At 35.4% G+C, this 23769-nt stretch overlaps 1 protein-coding gene across 5 annotated transcripts in view; it reads left to right on the forward strand.

Moving 5' to 3' along the window:
* Sulf1 (Extracellular sulfatase Sulf1) overlaps positions 1–23769 on the forward strand; it is a 651379-nt gene that overhangs the window by 506909 nt on the left and 120701 nt on the right. The gene's annotated exons all lie outside the window — the stretch shown is intronic.

Raw genomic sequence — 23769 nt, forward strand, 5'->3', positions numbered from 1 at the left:
TTTAAACAATATCACGTAAAATTGTAATACTGTAATTTCCTATTTTTATTTTCGTGTTTACAAAAATTGGCATTAAAATTTTGTATGTTAAATATTGTGGTTTATGATCTTTGTGTCCACGGTTAGCACGTCTGACCACGAAACCAGATGGCCCAGGTTCGAATCCCGGTTGGGGCAAGTTATCTGGTTGAGATTTTTCCGGGGTTTTCCTTCAGCCCAATATGAGCAAATGATGGGTAACTTTCGGTGTTGGATCCTAGACTCATTTTACCTGCATTATCACCTTCATCTCATTCAGACGCTAAATAACCTAAGCTGTTGATAAAGCGTCTTAAAATAACCCATTAAATATTATATTTCTCTCCTTGTATTCTGTTTGCTGGTCTTGTGTTCCCTTTGTTCTCTTTGTATTCCTCTTATTCTTCTTGTGTTCTCTTTGTTGTCCTTGTATTTCCATTGTTCTCTTGTGTTCCCTTTTTCTCTTTACATTCTCATTGTTCTCTTTGTGTTTCCTTGTTCTCCTTCTACTTCCATTGTTCTTCTTGCCTTCGCCATTCTTCTCCTTGTCCTCCCCTTTTTCTTTTCGTCTTCTTTTCCTTCTTGTTGTCCCCTTGTTCTCTCTGTCTTTTCCTTGTTCTACTTGTCTTCCCCTTGTTTTCCTTGTTCTCCTTGTCTTTCCCTTGTTATTCTTGTATTTACCTTGTTCTCTTTGCCTTCCCCTCGTTCTCCCTGTCTTTACCTTGTTCTCCTTGTCTTGCCCTTGTTCTCCTTGCCTTTCCCTTGTTCTTCTTGTATTTACCTTGTTCTCCTTGTTTTTCCCTTATTCTCCTTGTCTTCCCCTTGATCTCCTTGTCTTCCCCTTGATCTCCTTGTCTTCTCCTGGTTTTTCTTCTCTTCCCCTTGTGTGTTTTTCCTCTCCGTTCTCCTTATCTGCTACTCCTCTTGTTCTCCTTGCCTTCCCCTTGTTCTCCTTGTCTTCCCCTTGTTTTTCTTCTCTTCCCTTGTGTGTTTTTTCATCTCCCTTGTTCTTCTTATCGGCTATTCCACTTGTTCTGTACGTCTTGTATAACCCCTGTTTTCCCTATAGACTATTCCCCTTGTTCTCGTCTTCCTCTTGTGCTCCTTGTTTTATCCTATTCTCATTGTTCTCATGTATTCCCCTTGTTTTCCTTGTGTTTCCCTTGCACTTATCTTCCCCTTTTTCTGCTTGTCTTTCCCTTGTCTTACCCTTCTCCTCATTTCCTCCTTGTCCTTGTGTTCACCTTTTTCTCCTTACACACCCCTTCTTCTCCTTATATTCTCCTTGTTTCCTTGTGTTTTCCATATCCTCCTTGTTTTCCCCTTGTTCTCTTTCTGTTCCCCTTGTTTTAAGACTCAGCGGTAAGACTAATTTTCTGTGGACATTCACCCACGTTCAACTAGAGATTTACAGTGTTCTTTTAATATATTCATTAATGAATCTTGACGATGACATAAATCATCGCAGACTTCAGCTACCGAGAATAATTCCTGTGCAAGTCGTGTTTTGTATCATCTAATGATGACATCTCTTTCCAGGTGTATTTATGATTATTAATTTTTTCCAAAAAATGGCCGCCTTTATCCTGTGTGTGTGGGAATGTGCCCTCTCGATCCTAAAGTCTGCTTCGGGTTTAATCAAAATGTTGTTCCATACCGCTACTTCCCGTTGTAAGTATAAAAACACACCACTTTAATGAAACATTAATTTAGCGGGGAGAACAAAATAACAGCGGAAGTTAAATATTTAAACGCGACTAATTTTATGGCAGTTATCACACAAACTGGTTTTAGTGTAAGTCACCTCTCCAATATAAAAAAATTACAAGTTTATCTCCCGTTGGTTTTTCACACATCATGCAGTCACATGTGCGTGACCAGAACGTGGGGGATAACAAAGGACGGGAGGAAGAGCGAGGGTAGGTTGGAAGGGTGTTGGACTGCGTGGTGAACACGTGTAAAACAACTGATCGATGTGCCTTATCTTTGTCAAAATCACTGGTGATTCGTTAATTAACACTCACAGGCAGTGAATGTTACTAATCATGTTTTTTCGCATCTTAATTTTTCTGTCTTTTTTCAGTGCTGCTTATACTTTATATTTAATATTCGATGACAGATAACACTTTAGGATGACTCAAGGGCGAAATGATTGTTATAAGAGTATTTACAGATTTATTCTTGAAACTTACTTCCGCACAGGAGTTTTAGTTGGATAGTAATATCGTTGTGCTGTTCATCATTGCGTGAATGAATTTCTCACAAATGGGCTACAAATCCAGCAACTTCCTCGACGAAACATTCTCAAAATTTTTAGCACGTAAACTCAATATTTTCTTGTCTGCGTGATAAATTAATACGTTTCTAAAAACGGGTAAAATTTAAAAAAATTAAGATACTAGATGCGAAACTCAGACATTCAAAAGTTATTAAATCAGTAAAATCTGTAATTATTATTATTATTATTATTATTATTAATTACTTACAAAATGGCTTTTAAGGAACCAGCAGGTTCATTGCCGCCCTCACATAAGCCCGCCATCGGTCCCTATCCTGTGCAAGATTAATCCAGTCTCTATCATCATATCCCACCTCCCTCAAATACATTTTAATATTATCCTCCCATCTATGCCTCGGCCTCCCAAAAGGTCTTTTTTACTCCGGTCTCCCAACTAACACTCTATACGCATTTCTGGGTTAGCCCATACGTGCTACATGCCCTGCCCATCTCAAATGTCTGGATTTAATATTCCTAATTATGTCAGGTAAGGAAAACAATATGTGCACTTCTGCATTGTGTAACTTTCCCCATTCTCCTGTAACCTCATCCCTCTTAGCCCCAAATATTTTCCTAAGAACCTTATTCTCAAACACCCTTAATCTCTGTTCCTCTGTCAAAGTGAGAGGCCAAGTTTCACAACCATACATAACAACTGGTAATATAACTGTTTTATAAATTCTAACTTTCAGATTTTTTGACAGCAGACTAGATGACAAAAACTTCTCAACCGAATAATAACAGGCATTTCCCATATTTATTCTGCGTTTAATTTCCTCCCAAGTGTCATTCATATCTGTTACTGTTGCCCCAAGATATTTGAATTTTTCCACCTCTTCGAAAGATAAATCTCAAATTTTTATGTTTCCATTTCGTACAATATTCTGGTCATTATTGTTATTATTATTATTATTATTATTATTATTATTATTATTATTATTATTATTTTAGTAGGTTATTTAACGACCTATATCATCTACTAGGTTATTTAGCAGCAATGGAATTTGTGATGGCGAGATGAGTCAGAGGATTCGCTGTAGATTACCTAACATTCGCCTTACGATTGGGGAAAACCTCGAAAAAATCGAACAAGGTAATCAACCCAAGGGGGAATCGAACCCATGCCCGAGCACAACTCCAGATCAGTAGACAAGCGCCTCTGCGGACTGAGCTACGCCGGTGGCTCATTATTATTATTATTATTATTATTATTATTATTATTATTATTATTATTATTATTATTATTCTCTTAGTTATGTCATAATTATTAAGAAAAATAGTATTAGAGATCTTGGTGTCATACTTGATTCAAAATTATATTTCCATGATCATGTGCAATAAATTTATACCCATTCATTAAGAATGCTTGGTCTGATTAGATCTGTAACTTATTCTTTTTCTACTCCGAAGTGTCTATTAATTTTATACTATTCATTGGTTAGATCCAAGCTTGAATATGCATCTGTTGTATGGAAATCCATTACTTCCACTGACTCGGCTAAATTGGAGAATATTCAAAGGAAATTTATTTCCTTGTGTTCTTATAGATTTTTACCAAATTCCGATGACTATTAAATATGAGGTTAACTGTAAATATTTTAACTGCTGCAGTTTATTTGCCAGAGGTCAAGATCTTGATTATTTATTTTTTTGTAAAGTCATTAAGGGTGATATTGATTGTGAATCATTCATAAGCAATATCAGTCTTGGTATTCCTGCTAAGAGTTTAAGATTTCATAACATTTTTTTATAATAGAAATTCAAAATCTCTCTCTCTCCGGTCTGCAGATGTATAAAATATGCTAATTTGCATGGATTAAGCTTGGATCTATTTAATGTGTAGTAGACACCTTTTGAGTTTATCATGATATATCCTTACTTGTTAGTATTGTCAGATATTGCTATTTATTTTGTTGGATTTTGTCAAAGATTAATGATGACTATTATATTGATTGTATTCCATCTCACTGCCATTTCTATCATTCATTCTCATCATTATTTCTTCTGTTTTGTTTTGTTTTGTTTTGTATCTTGTGCTAAACGGCAATTGGCCTTGTGCTGTTGTTTTGCACGTTAATATTCTAAATAAATAAATACGTAATTCATATTATTATTATTATTCCTTAGAATTGAAACAACAGTATAGCTTATATTATTATGTTCGCGATTTAGTATGACGTGGCGCCAATCCGCAGATCTTCCCAACACTTGTACTAACATCTTTGAAATGGAGTGGCGGCGGCATTCAGAAGGTAAATTTCATGCGGGCGTGACCCTGAAATAAAGTTGACAACAGGATCTTTAACCCCACATGTTAAAATAGAAGGTGGGGAAAGGAAGCTGTGAAATTATGGATGCTGCTGACTGCTGCAGCCCAGGTTTGGCTTCTCTGTTGCGCAGGCTTTCTAGGAACTCTTAAGCTGCAGTCGTTGGAACACTTTAACAACTGCAAGGCGGAGAAAATTGTTCTCGTAGACGCAAACATTAAAGCCAAGCAATAAAAAATAATAATATATATATAAAGGCTGGTTTTTTGCACTCTGGTTTGAGCATCTCGTCGTCTAATACACTGCTGTAGGTCCTTCAAATTAACTCCAATACAAGACAATGAACATCTCTCCAACAATGGCAACTGCTACCAGTTACCGCCCGCTATTGGCTTTAAACTGCCCACACGGCTATAAATTACGAGAGAGTGCGTTCAGAACATCTCTTAGTTTTTATTGGAAGAGTTATTGGTTTCTGTCAACTGTGATTTGAGTGCCGATTCATTCTGGTTCAGACAGAGTTCTGAGGTGGGATACCGACATTTTATTACCTTTGTAGTTCTTGTCCTGGCGTGGGATTGAGTTTTTAGCCGCCTTTGCCCATGAGAAAAAGTTTTAATACATACAGTCTATGGTTTGATCTGTACCCTTTGCTTCTTGATTTTCTCTGCTTAAGTTTGGCTTCAAAGATCTGATCGAGTGTAGAATAATAACGAATATTCTCAGCTGCTATTTATAAAACGAAAGGCCGGTATGAGAATTTGCTGGTTCTCTATAATAAATACCGTTACTTACGTTATCGTCAGTGTTGCCATATTTAGCGATAAGTCGCTAAATCTAGGGAATTTTGAATAAGTCTCGGCGACAAATTTTGTAAAATACGATTAGCGACTTTGCTGATTTTTATATTCTTCCATTTTTTCCTTTCTTTTAAGTTAAAACATTCAACTGAAGTCGTGCACTTAGTTTTAGAAGATTCATGGGTGCGTGACCCAGTCATTCATACGTGAAAGCCCTGATCTCATATATTTGGGATCAGTGATCAGGTATGAAAGATGCTCACGAGTTAGGTCTCTCTCTCAATGCTACTGCTCCAACATCGATAAACGGTGGCAACTTTGATTGACACGTGACGAGTCGTGAGCTCCAGCTAATTAACTTATTGGTTCTTCCCCGCAACGCCGAGATTTTCCACTCCGAACCGACCCGAGGCAGTTGAGTTTTGGAATTTTGTGCCGATAGTTCGTGTGAAGCAAATGAGACGGTAGTTTTTGCTGATTTTAATATATTTCAGTATATAAGATTTAATAAGTGTTAGATTTCACAAAAACAATTGGTCAAATGCTTGAGTGAAAATTTCCACACTTACAATTTGCCAGAAAGTGTAGTGTAAATGATTGGATCAAGTGTAGTGTATTCACTATCAACTGTTCCCACACCTTCCACCTCAACATCACAGCCGTCAACAATACAAGAGACTCTGCAGAAGAGGGTGACGACGAGGAATTTTTTTTTTTTTCCCGCGTATGTATGTTTCTCTTATTTTTATTTAGTGATATTTATTATTATTTTTAGCGACATTTCTGGGGATTTTTTTAGCAAACTTTGGAGAGATTTAGCTACTTTTTGTTGAAAAGTTAGCGAGATTGTAGAGCGATATGTTGGCAACATTGGTTATCGTTATCATTACAGATGGAAATGGAACATTTTAGGAAGCGCTGTACACTGTTGTCTCTCTACCGATAGGTGCGCTTATCTAAACATAAAAGTACATTCATTGTAGATCACATATTACTCGTAAGCTATATCAGATTGGCCATTCCCGTGTTATAAAATGGCAACACAATAAAAGAGAAAAATCGCTAGGATCTCCACTGTCGAAACTCAACTTTTGGTAACGGCCACTAAATGAAAATTTAGTTGCAAGGTATTACCACAGTCTAGTATAACAGTCACGAAGCTTGAGTTTATGAGGGTACTAGGAACAATAGACTGTGCAGGTACTATTTCGCATTATCTGTGATGAGGCGATAGTAGCGATCCTAGTGGTTAGCAACTATCTACGGATGCATATTTACTACGTATTGAGCTTCGTGACTGTATATACTAGACTGTGGTATTACTCCATGCAATTCCATCAAGGTTATAACGTCATTTCTTTTGCAGTCACTAGATGGCTGCATACAAAACTTGATATAATATTTTTTATGGCTTTGGTTCTGACTTTTCCCGTGGTTAGAAAGTTCGCTTACACGACCAGAAAATTGGAGGTCAGATATCTTTGAATGCCAGTGTACACTGACGTTCAAAGTTATCCGACCTACGATTTTATGATCGTGTAAGCGAACTTTCCAACTACGGGATAAGTCAGAACCAAAGCTAACAAACATTGACAAACTTTGGAAGAATTCCGCTAGTTCATTCATTCATTCATTCATTCATTCATTCATTCATTCATTTTATTCCATAGATCTTACATGAGCAATGAAGCTTTAAGATGTAGAACAAGTCAAAATTTTACAATATTACAATTGCAATTTTTACAAATTTTTACATTTTTACAATTTAATAATTTTCTACAATTTTTACAATTTTGTGCAATTTTTTACAATATTTTGGCGAGATGTAGTGAGGTGAGGTGAGGTCCGAGGATTCAATAGGTGGCATCATTATTGGGAGCCGTTAAAAAGTGTCAAGGAAAATGAATATGTAGATTAAGCATAAATTATTCTTCTAGTAGAAAATATCAACGATTTTCCAGCCAAACTCAATGTTTTTTACAATCAGTAGATGAAAAATTGAATTCTATAATACGGGTATATTTATCTACGATTGGCAACAGTGACAATTATCTTAGCCATCTATTCATATGAGTAATAACTAAAGAATCCACACTTACACCAACAAATTATCGATCACTATCGATTAGTAGGGTCAGATATCTTTGCACGTCAGTGTACGTTAAGATTAAGCTTTCCTTTTCATGTACACAGCGCGTCTGGCCGCGAAATCGGGTGCCCTGAGTTCGATTCCCGGTCAGGGCAAGTTACCTGGTTGAGGTTTTTTCCCGGGGGGTTCCCTCAACACAATATGAGCAAATGCTGGGTAACTTTCGGTGCTGAACCCTGGACTCATTTCACCGGCATTATCACGTTCATCTCATTCAGACGCTAAATAACCTAAGATGTTGATTAAGCTTCGTAAAATAACCTACTAAACTAAAAAAAAATGTACACTGGCTTTCAAAGTTATATGACCTACAGTTTTCTGATCGTGTAAGCGAACGTTTTAACCATGGGTTACGTCAGAAACAAAAGATGTAACAAATTGGCAAAATTTTAAATGTAGTTCCGCTAATTCTCAATAGGTGACACGATTATTGGTGCAAGTAAATCAAGTGTTTTTTTTTTTTTGGCAAACTGATGATGTAGATTAAATATACATTATTCTCATAATTATATTGGCAGTATCAGCGGTTTCCCGATAAACCTACTGTTATTTTTTGCAATCATTAGAGAGGGATGAAATTTTGAATTGTATAATGCAAGTACATTTATATACTATTGGCGACACTGATTATCATCTTCGCTATCTATTCATAGAAGTAATAACTAAAAAAGCCACACTTACGTGAACAAATTATCGATTACATCGATTAGTAGGGGTCAAGTATCTTTGAACGCCAGTGTACTACAACTTAAACTGGGAGTGATCGAGAGTTGCTGGGTTGTGGCAGCCCTGTAGAAGTAATGGCAGGCGAATTCGATTCTCGGGAAAGCATGAAGCCAGTGGGTTGGAGGCAGACGCCCGTTATGGTCTCTCCATCTGTGCGCCCAATAAATTCCATTGTCTGGGAGTCACAAGTCCACTTAAGGGAAGCTTAAGGTCCTATAAGGACTTTGAATTAAGAGAGAAGAAAGAAAAGATTCGCTGTCAAACGACATTTTATGTACGTCCTTAGTTTGTTTATTTTTATATTCTTCTTAAAAAGAAAGATTTATGTCACAGTTCTTATGTGTGTCTGTACATATATGAGGACGAGAGCTAGAAGCGAATGCGCATTGGTGAAACTGTTATAAGCCTACTATATCAATTTGGAAGTTTAATACACTGAATATCATTATCATCAGGTTTGCGATGTTTATGGAACACCGTATTTTAATTTATATTTCTATTTAAATTTCAAACGGGAATTAAAAATTGATTTGATAATTATAGCCACAATTACATTTCTTATTTTGCATATACTAGGAAGGATCGGAAAGTAACGCATAACAATTTTTTACGGAATACTATTTTGTTAGGACATTGAAAGTTGGCAGATAGTTAGTTTGAATCTTGCGCTATAGACAACAATAGCTCAGTCAGGTGTCACCCTGGCGGAACGAGTAGTAACTACTGAATAAAGATAGCGCATGTGCTAGCATCGTTTACTTGTGAGTTGTAGTCCTTATTTTGTGGGCAAAACGAAAAATCCGAGTGAAATCCACAGGGAAATGTGGAGCTGATTGTCTGGATCGTAGCAACATCTTCAGATTGTGCAGGTTCTTCGAAGAGGGCCGAATAAATCTTACCTACGAAGCACGTTCCGGTCGACCAGTGACCGCTGCAACACCATCCAATGTCAGAGGCATTGAGGTGGCAACCACCCACCCTACAGTCCAGAACTCACACTGTCTGACTTTCACCTCTTCTGACCAATGAAGAAATCCCCAGGCAACGCTTCGGTTCGGATGAAGAAGTGAAATCAGTCGTGCACAGGTGACTATACGCCCAGAAAACGGAATTTTGTGAACGAGGTGTACTGAATCTGGTGCAACGATGGCAGAAATGTTTTGAGAGATTTGGTTCCTATGTTGAAAAATAGACGATACCTGTAGCTTTTTCTTCATTATTTCGTTTTGCTTACCTATTAAATACATGGACAAAAAATTGTTGTGCATTACTTTTCGATCCTCCCTCGTGCACATTTTAAATTTTAGGTACTATTTATTTTATAGTTAAATGTCATTATTTATATATAGGCTATGTACTTATATCTTGAGAATAAAATAATTATTTTGAGTCTTTTTTGAAGTGAAGCTGCTTTAGGCAGGGTAGGAGTCGAATGCTGTGAAACAAAATTCTGTGACGGACGTTTTGAGAGGTTTTGCGTTGTTACTACGGGATTGTGCGCGTTATTATGTTGTTAATATTGTCATGTAAATAAAGCTGTTGATATTTTCCACAAATTAATGGGAGTGGGGCTGCCTTCGGGCAGTGCGTCCTCTGTGTAGTGTTGTGACGTTATACAGTCGATATAAGAAGTTTTTTTGCCAGAAAATATGCCGAAATAGGGGCTGAACGAAGGATAGCGTGGTTTGAAAGAAAGCGTGCAAATGAACCTCCGAAACCTGAGCAAAGAGCGAAGAAAAAGAAGACTGGAAGGAGTGAGACAATGCAGGGAAAGGAAAGATACATTTTCTAACCTTCTTCCGCAGTTCAGTTACAAAGCGCCAACGATTTAGTCTTAATGAATGTTCCTACACCGTCAACAATCAACGAGTGCAATGCCTGATCTAACTGGTGTTACTTTTTTGATACCGAGAAAACAGTAGTGTGCTATCTGAGTACAGAATTTTTGTTTATATTCAAAAGTTCCAAGCTGTCTCAAGTCGCAGCATCACCGCATCGCAGTGTTTTCCCTTCGGCCCATGTATGAAAGCCAATTCGCAAAGCCCCCTGCACAATCCGGAGTTGCAAAGCCCGTATTTACGTTGCATTGAGTAATGTGGCGGTGACAGCATACGTGCAGCGGATCTGGAGGTACAGATATCGATTCCCGGGTAATCAAGCCGTTCACGGTCCCTTTCTTGATGATCCCTATTAATTCCGAGTGACTGGCGGTAATTGATACCAACAAGCGCTGATATTACGCGGGCGAGCACTGCCACGTGGATACTGCTCCGTTCCGTTTCTATTCTAGCTTTGCAAGTTACTGCACAGGTCTAAACGTGCGATTAGATAGTTTGTAAGTGTACATTCTTTTTTTAAAGTTTCAGAGCAGGATTTCAAAGGCATAAAATATTTTTAATTACATAAACAATCAGTACGGATAGTTTGCAACATACACTGGAGCCTCAATTTTAGACAGGGAAAATGTCTTGTTTATCCTTTCCTTATAAGTAGAGCCCGGATGTTTGGCAAAATGCCTTTTTTACTTGGTGGAAGTAAATCGTTATTTGCATAAATATAAATGTGATTTGGAGTAAATCAAAGTGATGGGCCAATTTTTATTTTGCCTATTTTGCTTTTTTAAGCTGTTTCTTACTAAAAAAAATGCCTTTTTTTGTCATTTTAAAGCAATATTTCTTGAATTTACACGAGTAAGGTCAAATTCAACAGTGTTCATGAATAAGATATTAAGCATACAAAAAGATAATTTATTACAGTTTTATGAACACTTTTTGTAAAATTAAATTGAAATTAATAAATCAGTTAAAAACCATACATGTTTCGGAGGAGCATTCCTCCAAAACATTTATGGTTTTTAACTGATTTATTAATTTAAATTTAATTTTACAAAAAGTGTTCATACAACTGTAATAAATTATCTCTTTGTATGCTTAATACAATATTTCTTGTTTATTAATTGTAATGTAATGTGTATGAAATTTAAATATTTGAAACACTGACTAACTTTACCAACAATAGTAATAGCATATACGCTCTGATTGACATCCCTGCTGTACACCGTCAGTTTAATTATAACCACCTGATACTACCTAAAATGGTGTTGAGTAGACCATAAAACAAACAAAACACTGTCAATAATCAAACTTTACCATAGACGAGATGTAACTGTGAGAAAGGCGATCAACAGTTTCCGTGATAGATTGAGACATTGTTTGGCTGTGAATGATTCTCATTTCGAGGATCTGTTGTCAAGTTTGATTAGTAACAGTGTTTTGTTTGGTTTTATGGCCTACTTAACATCATAAGTTTAGATACTTATATTTTGTCTCATGTTTTAAGTCCACGAAACAAGTGTAATAAATAAATAAATACTTAAAAGACGTGAAAAGGGTGAATGGGTGAAATGTTTACGCATTCATACGTAAAATTGAATGGAGAATCGGAATATTTAAATTTTAATACAGGTGCCATTTAAAAAAAAGTAAGTTCACTGTCACACTCTGTATGCCAGAGGGATATAGTAATATGCGTTACAAGAGCGATATGTTGAAGTTTTCATGTTCGAGGAAAAGTTTGAAAAAGCAAAACGTAGTTGAGTTTTTCTAATTTCCGAGAATTTAAAGAAAACATACCGCTCGTGTATCGTACATTATTTTGTGCGAAGATCGTTTATTACATACCTGAAAGAGGAATTTCTAATTAGTTGCAATGAAATCTCCATCTTGGTTACTGTTCAATGACGGCAAATTTGCAAAACAAAATTATCTATCTTCAACATTGTTGCTTTAAAATGTTTTCTGTGTTTACTATACTCCAGCAGGCCGTGATATACGTCTGTCTTTCCCCCCCCCCCCCCAGTCTACAAATGCGAACTTAAAACAAACGGTAAGGTTATGTAATGATTTATTTTTCATTTTAATATTTTAAAAATATTATTTATATAACATATTGCAGTAATAACATCGGCATCTGGAATCTTGTTGATTTTTTCACGGCTTCCTTAATGTTACTTGCATCACGAATGCAGTAACTTTAGTGGAGTTGTAGAGTTTACTTAATTTTTGCAAATATTTAAAAACAATAATTAACAATGCAATTTAGGTGAAATTGCAGTGATAAGTTTCCAATTTATAATTATTACTATATTGAACGTCTCTAAAAATAATATGTTAAAAGCCTAAAGCAGTAAAATCAATATGTCACTTAAGCGGTAAGAAGAGGGAAATTGTTATGTGTGTTAGGTTGGGAATACTGAATGTGGAATTTTACACTTTCCGCGGATTGGTTTTGTGCGGAAACCAAGCAAATACGCATGATCTCGCACAAACTAACTTTTTTCGAACACTGGTATCATATTGTATGGTTTATGTTCAACAAACAGCTTTTGTTTTTTTTTTTGTTTTTTTTTTTTTTTTGTTTTTTGTTTGTTTGTTTGTTTGTTTGTTTTTTTTTTTTTTTTGTAAAATTAAAATTTGAGACGTAATTAGCAATATTTCATTCTTACTGTTCACTGTGTATACTTTTTATTACATAAATTCTATGGTACTTAATTGTGAGGGAAATCTGTGTATCTCAAAATACCCTTTTATTGCAAATTACGGAATTAAAAATTTAAAAATTGAAGAGTTTCGAATGTAATCTGAGGTTTAGTTATGACTTCACCGAGAACAGTTCAAACTGTTTTGCTTATACTGCACCCATTTTAATACGTTTATAGCAACACGTGTCTTGGAAAGCGACCGTGTAACGCGACTATAAAACACGGAGACGCGGATTCTTGCAGCTACTAGAAGGTAGAAGGGTCCAATATCAGCTAAAACCCTTTCTCCGTTAATGACTCATCGTCTTCTTGGTAGGTAATGAATCACACAAGCTGGCCTCTATGCTCCGCGGTCATTGTTATGGTTCAGCTGTTTTAATTTCTTCGCTCGCCAACATTTTTATAACTAATTATCTTCGTTATTGTCGTCATAGAATAACAAGAAGGCAATTAATTTTTATTACATATCCAATGATAACTGCACACTGGCTGCGTGGAATAAGTTGAACGCTAATGAATTCATTCTCATTTATTTCCAGTTTCGATATTTAATTGCCGCTAAATCAATAACTTCAAAACACATTTACTTGTAGTGAGATAACATGTATAAAATGGGTGTTATGAAAATGATAAATACTGTCTCACACGCTTTATGCGTTTTAAAACATTTAATAAATCTAGCATGTTAGCTACAGATACTATGGCTGAACCAACTACTTATTAATATAATATACATATATAAATAAAGCCGCCCTAAATAAGGGTTCGAATAGATCGGCCTACTAATCAATTCATAAACAATAATCATTAAAACCAATTGTGTGACAATTTGAAAGGAAAGAGAAAACATTAAGATAAATGATACGAAAACACAGGAAATCATTTACAATAAAAGTTTGTTGGGTTCAAATGATTACTTATTATAGCTAAGGATGATTTTAACACATGAGATCCTATGGCATCAATCGTTGCATCAGAAATTTAAAATTCTTTAAGTTGATTTAAAGTTTCTCGTGGGATCGTGCCACGGGCACCGAATATGAGCCCAAAAACTGTCCAATGTGTAATGTGGTATTGTGCTCCAAGATGCTGACAACAAGGCTCATATTATATGACTTGATTTTCACGACACACCTCTTGTGGCTGTTGCTCATGCATCTCGAAACGGATTGTCGGATCAAGAATGACACCCTTATCCTTCTGCCGATCAATTATGACGATATCAGCACGTCTAGTAGAGCCATCAGAAGAGTTTATTTTATTGAACTATATTCAAAAGAACGTAAGTTATATAAATTAAATAATTTACTGTGGATCCAAATGGAAAGATACACTTTCGTTTTCCGCATTAGCATTGTTCGCAGAAGACATCGTCCTTTACGATTCCAAAAGTGACTTCATGGACTTCATTTATATAGGCATGTGGTTTAAATAGATGTTAAACTACATGTAGCCTATACGACCAAATATTTCTTCAAATTCAATACTTTACAAGAAAACTTATCAAAGATTGATCAATATTAAAAAAAAAGAATATTTGTCAAAGACTCTTTCATATTGCTTAAGATTTGACAAGATTTTAAAACATATGCTTCAAGTTCATTGTTACCTATGTAGGCCTATCTACCAAATATTACAATATTAAATATGCTATTAATGCACAAAACAATATTTCTAATACTGAACTGTACGGTACCCTAAAACAAAGTATTACGATTGCGTATTTGTTTTAAAACAAAATATTTACAATTAGTATTTGCCAAAATTGTAGATTAGAATCTTCTCCATAAAAAAATACAAGTATTGGTACTTATTCCAGATATTCATATACATTGTTTTTCTCTCTTTTGTTGTGGTAGTCCACAAAACTCACGGCGTACAAGCTTGGGTTTGTCATATTATTTAATTAACTTACAAACAACTTCTGTCGGCCTGGACGCAATGTTTTTTTTTTTTTTTTGTGGTTCTTGGCGCCATAATATTTTCGAATTCCAATTGTCAATTCCTTCAAAGAGCTGTCAAGTCTTATATCAATTAGAAAATGTTCGTATTTACAATCGAAGACTTTCAAAGTATTGTAAGTAAGCTTACCACAAGTCCCCTAAAAACAGGACAGTTCCCCTCTTTTTTTTTTTCTATATGTCCGGTGCCTCCGTAATTTTTGTCGGGACGAGCAAAAGTCCCATATTTTAATAAAACTTTGTTTAATAATGTAAAAATAAATAATTTCTATAACTGATGTTTGCTTCATCAATTAATGTTGAAATTATTGTTTGATTTTGAAGTCAGCAAATACAGTATGAATGAAATGTGTATGATGAGTATTGTTAGACACTACATCATCTCGCCAAAATTGTATAAATCTTGAATTGTTCCAAATCTTAAAGCTTCAATACTGATATAAGGTGTATGGAGTACAATAAATGAAAATGAAAAATATAAGTGCAAAGTACTGTTAAGTGACGTAAATAAATTTACATGAATAAACACTGTTTAAAAGCAGTAGTGTTCTTTCTTTTGTTGACTCCCTTGTTTTAATTTTTATTAATTCATTTTTTTAGTAACATCTAACTTCAATTTCCGTACAAAGAAGGTGAATAATAAAAGTGACCTGCATTTTCATGAGCTCCTTATGGCATGCTTAATTAATATAAGTGATTTGACAATAAAATCTGTAAAGTGTTTCAGAGTCTTGAAAATACTTGTGAAGCGTTGAATTTGACCAAAATTAGATCGTGTATTCGTAAAAGAAGTCAAAGTATTGGTTTTCTATAAATTCATATAAATTAGTTATTCGTATAGACCAGTGATGTCAAAGCAAGCGCATTTTTCTGACCTTGACGTCGTGCGTGGGCATCAAGCGCTAAGTATGGAAAGAGGAAGGGTTGTGTATATGAATAAGTAGCCTGTTGGATTAAGAAAACAGTGGTGCACAAACTTCAAACGGAACGTGAAATTTTATGTCGTTATTTTATATGGCTTCTTTCTGTTTGATATTATCTATACTAACACCAATTTCTTAGCCTAATATTGCAGTTGTGTTTTAAACGTTAATAACATAATAACGAGTTAAGACGAAATATTCACATAAATTCCATAGTAGTACAACTATACTGTACTAAATGGATGAAGTACATTAATCGTAAAGAAAGTGATATCCCAAAAAAAGAGACTGAGTATGACATAAGTTGGAATTGATATTGATGGTATCTTTAGCCTTATAAAAGTAATCAGTGAACTAATCAAAACAATATTACAGTACAAAGCAAAGTTACCTAGGTGCTGTATATGTTTTAAGTGTAACTAATATTCCATAACAAATCTCTTATCGCATTATGCTTTTTAGGTGATATTGGTGAGCAAATTCCTAACATCAGAATATTAAATTATTTTCTCGAAATGTGCTGAAGCTATAGAGCTGACATTTTACAACACATGGGCACATATCTTTTGCTTATGATGTAACAGTATTTGCTTTGTTAATTCATTTCCTTACAAACAATTTCCATGCGAATAGGATTTTAAAAATGTTCAATACACTATCTTCAGTACCGGTAATACGTATTTACGGTATACTAGATTTACGAAAACATTCTGTAAGGCCCTATATCTGAAAATTACACTTTTCTATAAAAAAAAGTTGAGAAAATATTTATTTTGAATAAAAAATCAAACTTGTGAAAAATGAGCATTAAAAGTAAAACTTACACTTTTATAATGCACTTATACTTCTCAGACAAATCTAAAAATTAACATGGATACAGTTTTAATAAGTTCTCTTTCCTTTATCTATTGAATCAATGCTGGCCATCCCTGAATATAGCTCGACTAAGCGGCATATACTACCTCTTTCGTCTGTCTCTTTCTTTTCCTCTGTAAAGCGCTCAGGCTCTCCTGAGCTCTAAAGCGCGCTTGCTCCTATGGGCATCAATTGACATGACTGGTATAGATAGACTCTACCATAGTCGCTTCTCATTACTTTGATATTTACCACAAAGTACATGCAACATTATATAGAAATCAACCTCGATTTATGTATTAGTGTTCGGTTAAAAATATCCTATAGTTAGTGGCTTTTATATAAGTGGGTCTACGTGTCCTAAGTATTGGAAGACTTGCGGATCATGGTTTGCAAATGTCTGTAATATCGTAATATCCCTCCCTCGTCCCAGTATTGTTTTCAATAGCTACCAATAATCCCTACATTGTCTGTCTGGAGTCATTTCGTCTGCTCCTTTGTTTCGCCGTGCAATTCGACATAAATTTAATGCAGCAGACAGCTTGCTTTAGATCTCCATTTGAATGAACACAATAGAAACAATGCCAGCCGCTTACGACAGCTCAGTCAATTAGTTCTGTCTGGTCGCGAACGAGACACCTTCAGACACTTGAGTTAATAACTGAAGTCCTACGACAACGTCATTCGCTCTGTTACCCTTACTTGAATAGTTCAAAGCCACCGATTTAGAACTCTTTACATGACATGCATTCCGTCTGGGTGAGGTTATGAGGTGGTCGTAATGAAGTAATAATAAAATAAAATTCGCGGAAGAGATGGAAGTATCAAGTGTAGAGAGGAACTGTCGTGACACAACAAAAAATAGACTGCGATATATTCATGGAGATGTACAGTTCCCCAAAAAAGGAATGAGACGATGGAATTTACTGAAGTTCCAGATACAAAACACTACGCATGATCGGAAGCTCGGAGGCCAGATATACAAGATGACCGTAATTCAGTTATTTAATTCCAATCTGTTTGGTTTTGTTAGAACTATATCCGAACCTCACTTGAAAATTGCAAAAAAAAAAAAAAATAGTTGAATATGCAGGGTGTTAAAAAGTATCCAATATTTTGGAGGTGATAGTGTGTATCAAAACAAGAAAAAAAGTCTAATAAAACATTGGTCCTACAACACATACTTTCAGGTGGCCCGGGTTCGAATCCCGGTCGGGGCAAGTTACCTGGTTGAGGTTTTTCCTGGGGTTTTCCCCTCAACCCAATACGAGCAAATACTGGGTAACTTTCGGTGCTGGACCCCGTACTCATTTCACTGGCATTATCACCTTCATTTCATTCAGACGCTAAATAACCTGAGATGTTGATACAGCGTCGTAAAATAACCCAATAAAATAAAAAAAAAAAATCTGACATCTGAACACTTGTTCATAGGAGGTGCTCAATGTGACGTCCATTCATGGCAATACATTTTTCTGCCTACAACACAGCAGGCTACTAGATAATCATACCGTAGTTGACACCCCTGGCATGGAACACTGGTACGTCGCAAGGAATACTGAGAACAAAAGTTTGGTTGCGGATATGAGCGGGGTTTAGCAGAGATGGTGTTGTGAATTTTCGTAATCAGCATGTATGGGCTGATGAAAATCCCTATGCAGTTGAAGAAACAAGGCATGAGCACCGATTCTCAATCAACGTATGGGCAGGCGTTCTTGGTGATAGTTTAAGGGCCATACGTGCTACCACAGAGATTAACTGGGGCTCGTTATCAGAACTTTCTTATTAACGTATTGCCTACCTTGCTGGAGTATGTCCCATGTCAGATGTGGATCATGCATGATGGCACACTAGCACATTTTTTCCGCAGTGAGCGTGAACACCTGACGTTGACATTTCAGGACCGCTGGATTGATTGGGGAGGCCCCGTACCTTGGCCTGCTTGTTTCCCAAACCTAAATCCCCTAGACTTTTGGTTATCAAGAACAACCAGGTCAGTTTCAAAGAGTGCGTGATTCCTTACGCCGAAGGGCAGAAGAATGCATTGCTATGAATGGACGTTACATTGAGCACCTCCTATGAACAAGTGTACAGATCTCAGAATGTATGTGTTGTAGGACCCATGTTTATTAGACGTTATTTTCTTGTTTTGATGCATACTAGCACCTCCTAAAATATTGGGTACTTTTTTAACATCCTGTATATAAAAATTGTGCAGTAACATCGAAATTTGGACCTTCATGGCGAGAAATAAGAAATATAAATTAAACATATTTGTAATAAATGATAAAATATAACACTATAGTGATAACTGGATAGATCATTTACGTAGATAGGATGAACCATATCAGAATTCCCAAAATGGTGATGTCATACAAGCCCAAAGGCCGATGAGATTTAGGACGTCCAAGACAGAGATGGAATGAGGCCGTGATAGGTCGTAAGGCCTATTCCATGTAAGGAATAATAATAATAATAATAATAATAATAATAATAATAATATAATAATAATAATAATAATAATAATAATAATAATAATAATAATAATAATTCAATCGGTCATTTGTAAAGCCACATGAGTCCACATTTTTACGAAAATGAATTACCGGTAGTATATAAAGCACTATGAGTAGACGCATCATTTCCAGTCAAAACAACATGAGTCCAAGTCAACCATGATATTTTGAATTTAATTTGTGAATGATATGAATCATTTTGAATATGAAATAAAAATAACAATATAAATTGATTAAAAACTGTATTATAATAATAATGTATTTCGCACTACAACAAACAATACATTCCATATTTTGTCAGGATACTGGAGGAGTTATTGGTACTTGTTAAAACAACATGAGTCCAAGAAATTAAAAAATATTTTAACGTGATATGAAATGATATAATTAAGATACAATGCTTTTGCAATCAGAAATATCAATGTACGGTTCTCCTGTAAAAATTTCACAGACCTAACAGAAAATGCATTAACTATAGGTAGTTTTTTCTATTTTTCTGGAAAATTATTTTCTGTGACTCATGTGGTTTTATAAATGATCGATTCAATTTTTTAATTCTTGTGTTACTTTCGCGGTTTTGTGTTTTTTCAGAATAACACAATTTTTTTATGTACGAGTGTATGGAAAGATAGCATATCCGACAAGAGACCTGGCACTGAAAGTAAGTTTTCTTACATTCAGTACAGAAATTCTTTTCCATACTCACTTCCCGCACTCTTCCTGGTAAATGGATGTAGGCTACACAAAAACATGTCTTTTTATAATGAACACTTATTAATAATAATATTCGAATGGAACGTTTCTGCAGTGATTTACAAATATTGTTATTGGTGATTCATATTAATATGAATTGAATTAATAGTGAATTCGTTTCATTTTCACCAGCAGAATCCATTATTTTTAAAGAAAATTACTGAAACTCTGAATACGAAATTAAATTTCCTACTTAAAAAAAAAAAAAAACAAGAACTCTTGTTCACATCAACAATACATTTTTGCTACCACGAGATCACCGCCTTCTGGAAACGCATCTTACAAAATACACGTTTAGAAATAAAATAAGAAGATCCATTTTGACATGTACAGACCCGTCTGTATAAATTTTTACCTTATCTGTTTAATTTTGTCGCTTTCGCAGAAAAAGTAGCGTGTAATACTTGTGAAAATGGGATTACAAAATTAAGTTGGAGCTCTTTTCCTACTTGTATTACAATATACTGTTACTAAACTAAGATTTAAAAAACGTTGTTTTTGAACAAGTAAATTATTTTACCACCAAATGAAGACAGCTGCTTGGCAATGTACTATACTTCTTGATGTACCAGTCCGTAATATAGTCATGTTCTCAGCCCCGCAGTAACGAATGCAGAATACAAGTTTTTGCTAGCATCTACATGGTACATTTTTTTATCTTGTTTGTGGACTGCAGTGTTGTTACAAGGCAATTTGTAGTTCCGCTGGAAATTAGCTGGAAATAATTGTCGTTTAACCAACTCTTTTTTTTTTTATTTGCAAGCATATAAACGATTACACTTCAATCAGTGCTAGGCTAGCTAAAATATCATCTCCAATGAATGTATTTATCTCTTTTATTTATTTTTCCCCTCTTCTCGTCGAGTTGATTTACAGTCCTGTGTGGAAGTTGTTCTCTAATGCTTGTTATCTTGGTTCACGTCACTGATTGTTTAATGGTTTTATTTCTCAGTATTCGCAAAGCGTTCTGTTATTTTATTTACTAAAGAAATCTAAATCAGCATCCGTGAAATATAAAAGCTTTCATATTCAGTCATTCTTGCTATAAATCTGACACAATCACCATCTATAATAATTGTACCTTTTTATAAAGGATTCCACGTTAAGAAAAAAAGCATTGGTTTTATGGGCCTTGCCTGATTACATTGTACAAGCTATGTGGTAGGTAGGCGTTTCTATGGTAACTTTTTTTTTTCTTCTTCAAATTTAAGCGATAGTGTTACCAGCGAATAGGGATTACAAAGAATGGACACTGAGCGAATTTTCCTGTGGTTTGTTTCTCTGTGCGCCAGCGTTTAGTTCTACAGGGACATCATTTTATTTTTACTTCAATTTTTATTGTACCTGAGTTTTTGAATGTACTTCACTCCCACCCCTTCTACTAGTGAACTTCCAACCGTTCACGACACAGAGCCGAGGGTGCGTAAGCAGTACTGAGTCAGTATAGTACGTTCCAGAAATATGTTCGCGTTTTCCAATGACGAAAGAACTTTCAATATTGAATCGTATTTTCGCACAGGTACTGTCGTCCGTTTGCCTACGTCGCATCCCGGTTTCCCCCACCTGCTTCTGTTCGCCCATCTGTAAAGTCTAGTAGCTGGGCTATATTAGCTCTTTTCTGAAAACATTAATTTCTGTTAGGAATTGGACGTCTACGTAATATTATACAAGTGTTTAAAATAACTTAAATAAAAGGGCCTCGTTAAGTAATTAACTGTCACGTGATTCCCCCCACTTTCTACGACCCTGCGACAAAACCACTTGAATGGACAGTAGATAGCATGTCTGAGTAATTTTATCTTTTTGCATCGACCGGAAGTGAATATTATATTTACAGTACGTAAGGTACTCTTTTATAGAGTAGGTACAGAATTATTTCAACATGAGTTACTCGCACGAAGGACGAAACTGGTAATTGGAATTAGGTACAATAGTCTATAGTGTGATAATATGCACAAAAGAACTGAAGCCTGTATCGAAATGAACGGCCACCATTTTAAAAAAATTGTATAAATATCCATATTGTGATTATTTTTCAATTTAACTTCATTCTCTGTATTGTACGCTAATGTGCTGTAACAGTACAATATACACTGCGTAATTAATACGTCCGAATGGATAGCTCAATTCGTGAGTAAAAACACTAATTGTTAATACTGTACTGTATTTTGATTAAACAAAAACCTAATGAAAATTATCAAACTCAAAATTGAGATATTTCCTAGTTTACATAAATGAACTACTTTTCTTCCCTCCTATACCTAGTAAAGTGATTTGTATTTTACGCCAGTATCATCGAATTCCAGTCTTGGAAGGGGTAGCAAAGAGTGTTTCCTGTTTCAATCGTTAATAGAAAGGTATAGCCAGGTTAATATTAAAAATGTTAGTAAAAATAAAATGATGTCCCTGTACTTTCAAGCGCTAGAGGTTAATGTAATCGAGCATACGCTAAGATAATAATTGAGAATAGAGTTGAGACATGGGATTCAAACATCGCCTATACCTTATTGCATAATCCTGTAACTCTTTGCTTCAAATAAATTCAAGTTAACAGCTTTTCCTTATTTCTCAGTGACGAACTAGTTGTAATAATATTTTTTTATTTTATATTTCAGATATAATAAATTATATTATAAAATAATATAATACATTAAAAAATTATGTATCAAATTCGTTTAATATTTGTATATAATATAATATAGGTATATGGTTTTACTTCTCATAAGAGTTTTGTTTTTCCATTTCCAGTGCTATCAAATCATTACATATTTTAATTGTTGTTGGGGTCAACGTCTCAACTCTCATTATAAAGAAACTCTAGAGTCTAGACATTATAGTTAATGACGGATTTATTATTTCATGGACCCAACTTATTTTGAGTACATAATGTACCTAGATGTATTAATTATATGTGTTATATTTCCGCTGTGTCGACTGCTAGCTGGTGTGATGTCAGCGCCAACTCTATGGAGAAAGCAGAATCTCACGCTCTAGCCGGCTTGAAGGTCATTGAAATCAGTCCGGCTACATCAAAGGTACCGACGATAAGTGTCCATTCTTTATAATCCCTATTCGCTGGTGTTACGAGATATCGTATGGAATTCATAGTATGTGGTCCTTTTTTTTGTATTTAGTTATTGAACGACACTGTATCAACTACTAGGTTATTTACCGTCGATGGAATTGGTGATAGCTGTATGTTCTTCGGCGAGATGAGGACGAGGATTCGCCATAAATTACCTGACATACGCCTTACTCTTGGAGAAAATCTCGGATAAAACCTAATCAGGTAAGCCCAAGCGGGAATCGAACCCAGAGCAACCCCGGGCCAGTAGGCAAACGCGATACCGCCTGGGCTACGCCGGTGGCTGTGTGGTCACATAAGATGGCACTGTGATGTAATTGCACAGAGAGCAATTTAAGTTCAGTTGTGAGTCGACCGCCGTGCTATGCATATGTATGATAGCGTGATATGGTTTCGCTTAATACAGTACGTAATACGTATCGTAATTATTGTGATGGAGTTTCCCGTAAACAAATTGTCCGATTCAAAGAAGATATGAAAACAATACGAGTATTGTAACGTAATACACTGTCATTACTTACTTATTTACTATTTATATTGAAGTGCTGGTATTTTGCTGGCATTTTTGTAACTAAAGTCCCGTCGCTCTAATTTCCGGCAGCCAATCACGTTGCCGGTCGGCTACATTTAAACGTGTGCGTCTTGTGATTCGCTGATGCATTTCCTAAGGCTCGATAAATACTTAATATAATCGCCCGCCATTTTGGCTCTTTCGTTGGGTTCGCAGAAAGCACACGAGGACGTTATTTGCCGCTCAATTATTTGCTCAATTACAGTGCGTTTGATTTATTATTATAGGAGCTACAACATGATCATGTTTAACGGTGCGGCAAATAGGTACCTCGTCTGGTAGTTCGGCAACGAAAGAACAAAAATGGCGAACGATACTACCTACCTA

Source organism: Periplaneta americana, chromosome 7 (assembly GCF_040183065.1).
Source record: "Periplaneta americana isolate PAMFEO1 chromosome 7, P.americana_PAMFEO1_priV1, whole genome shotgun sequence".
Classification (NCBI taxonomy): domain Eukaryota; kingdom Metazoa; phylum Arthropoda; class Insecta; order Blattodea; family Blattidae; genus Periplaneta; species Periplaneta americana.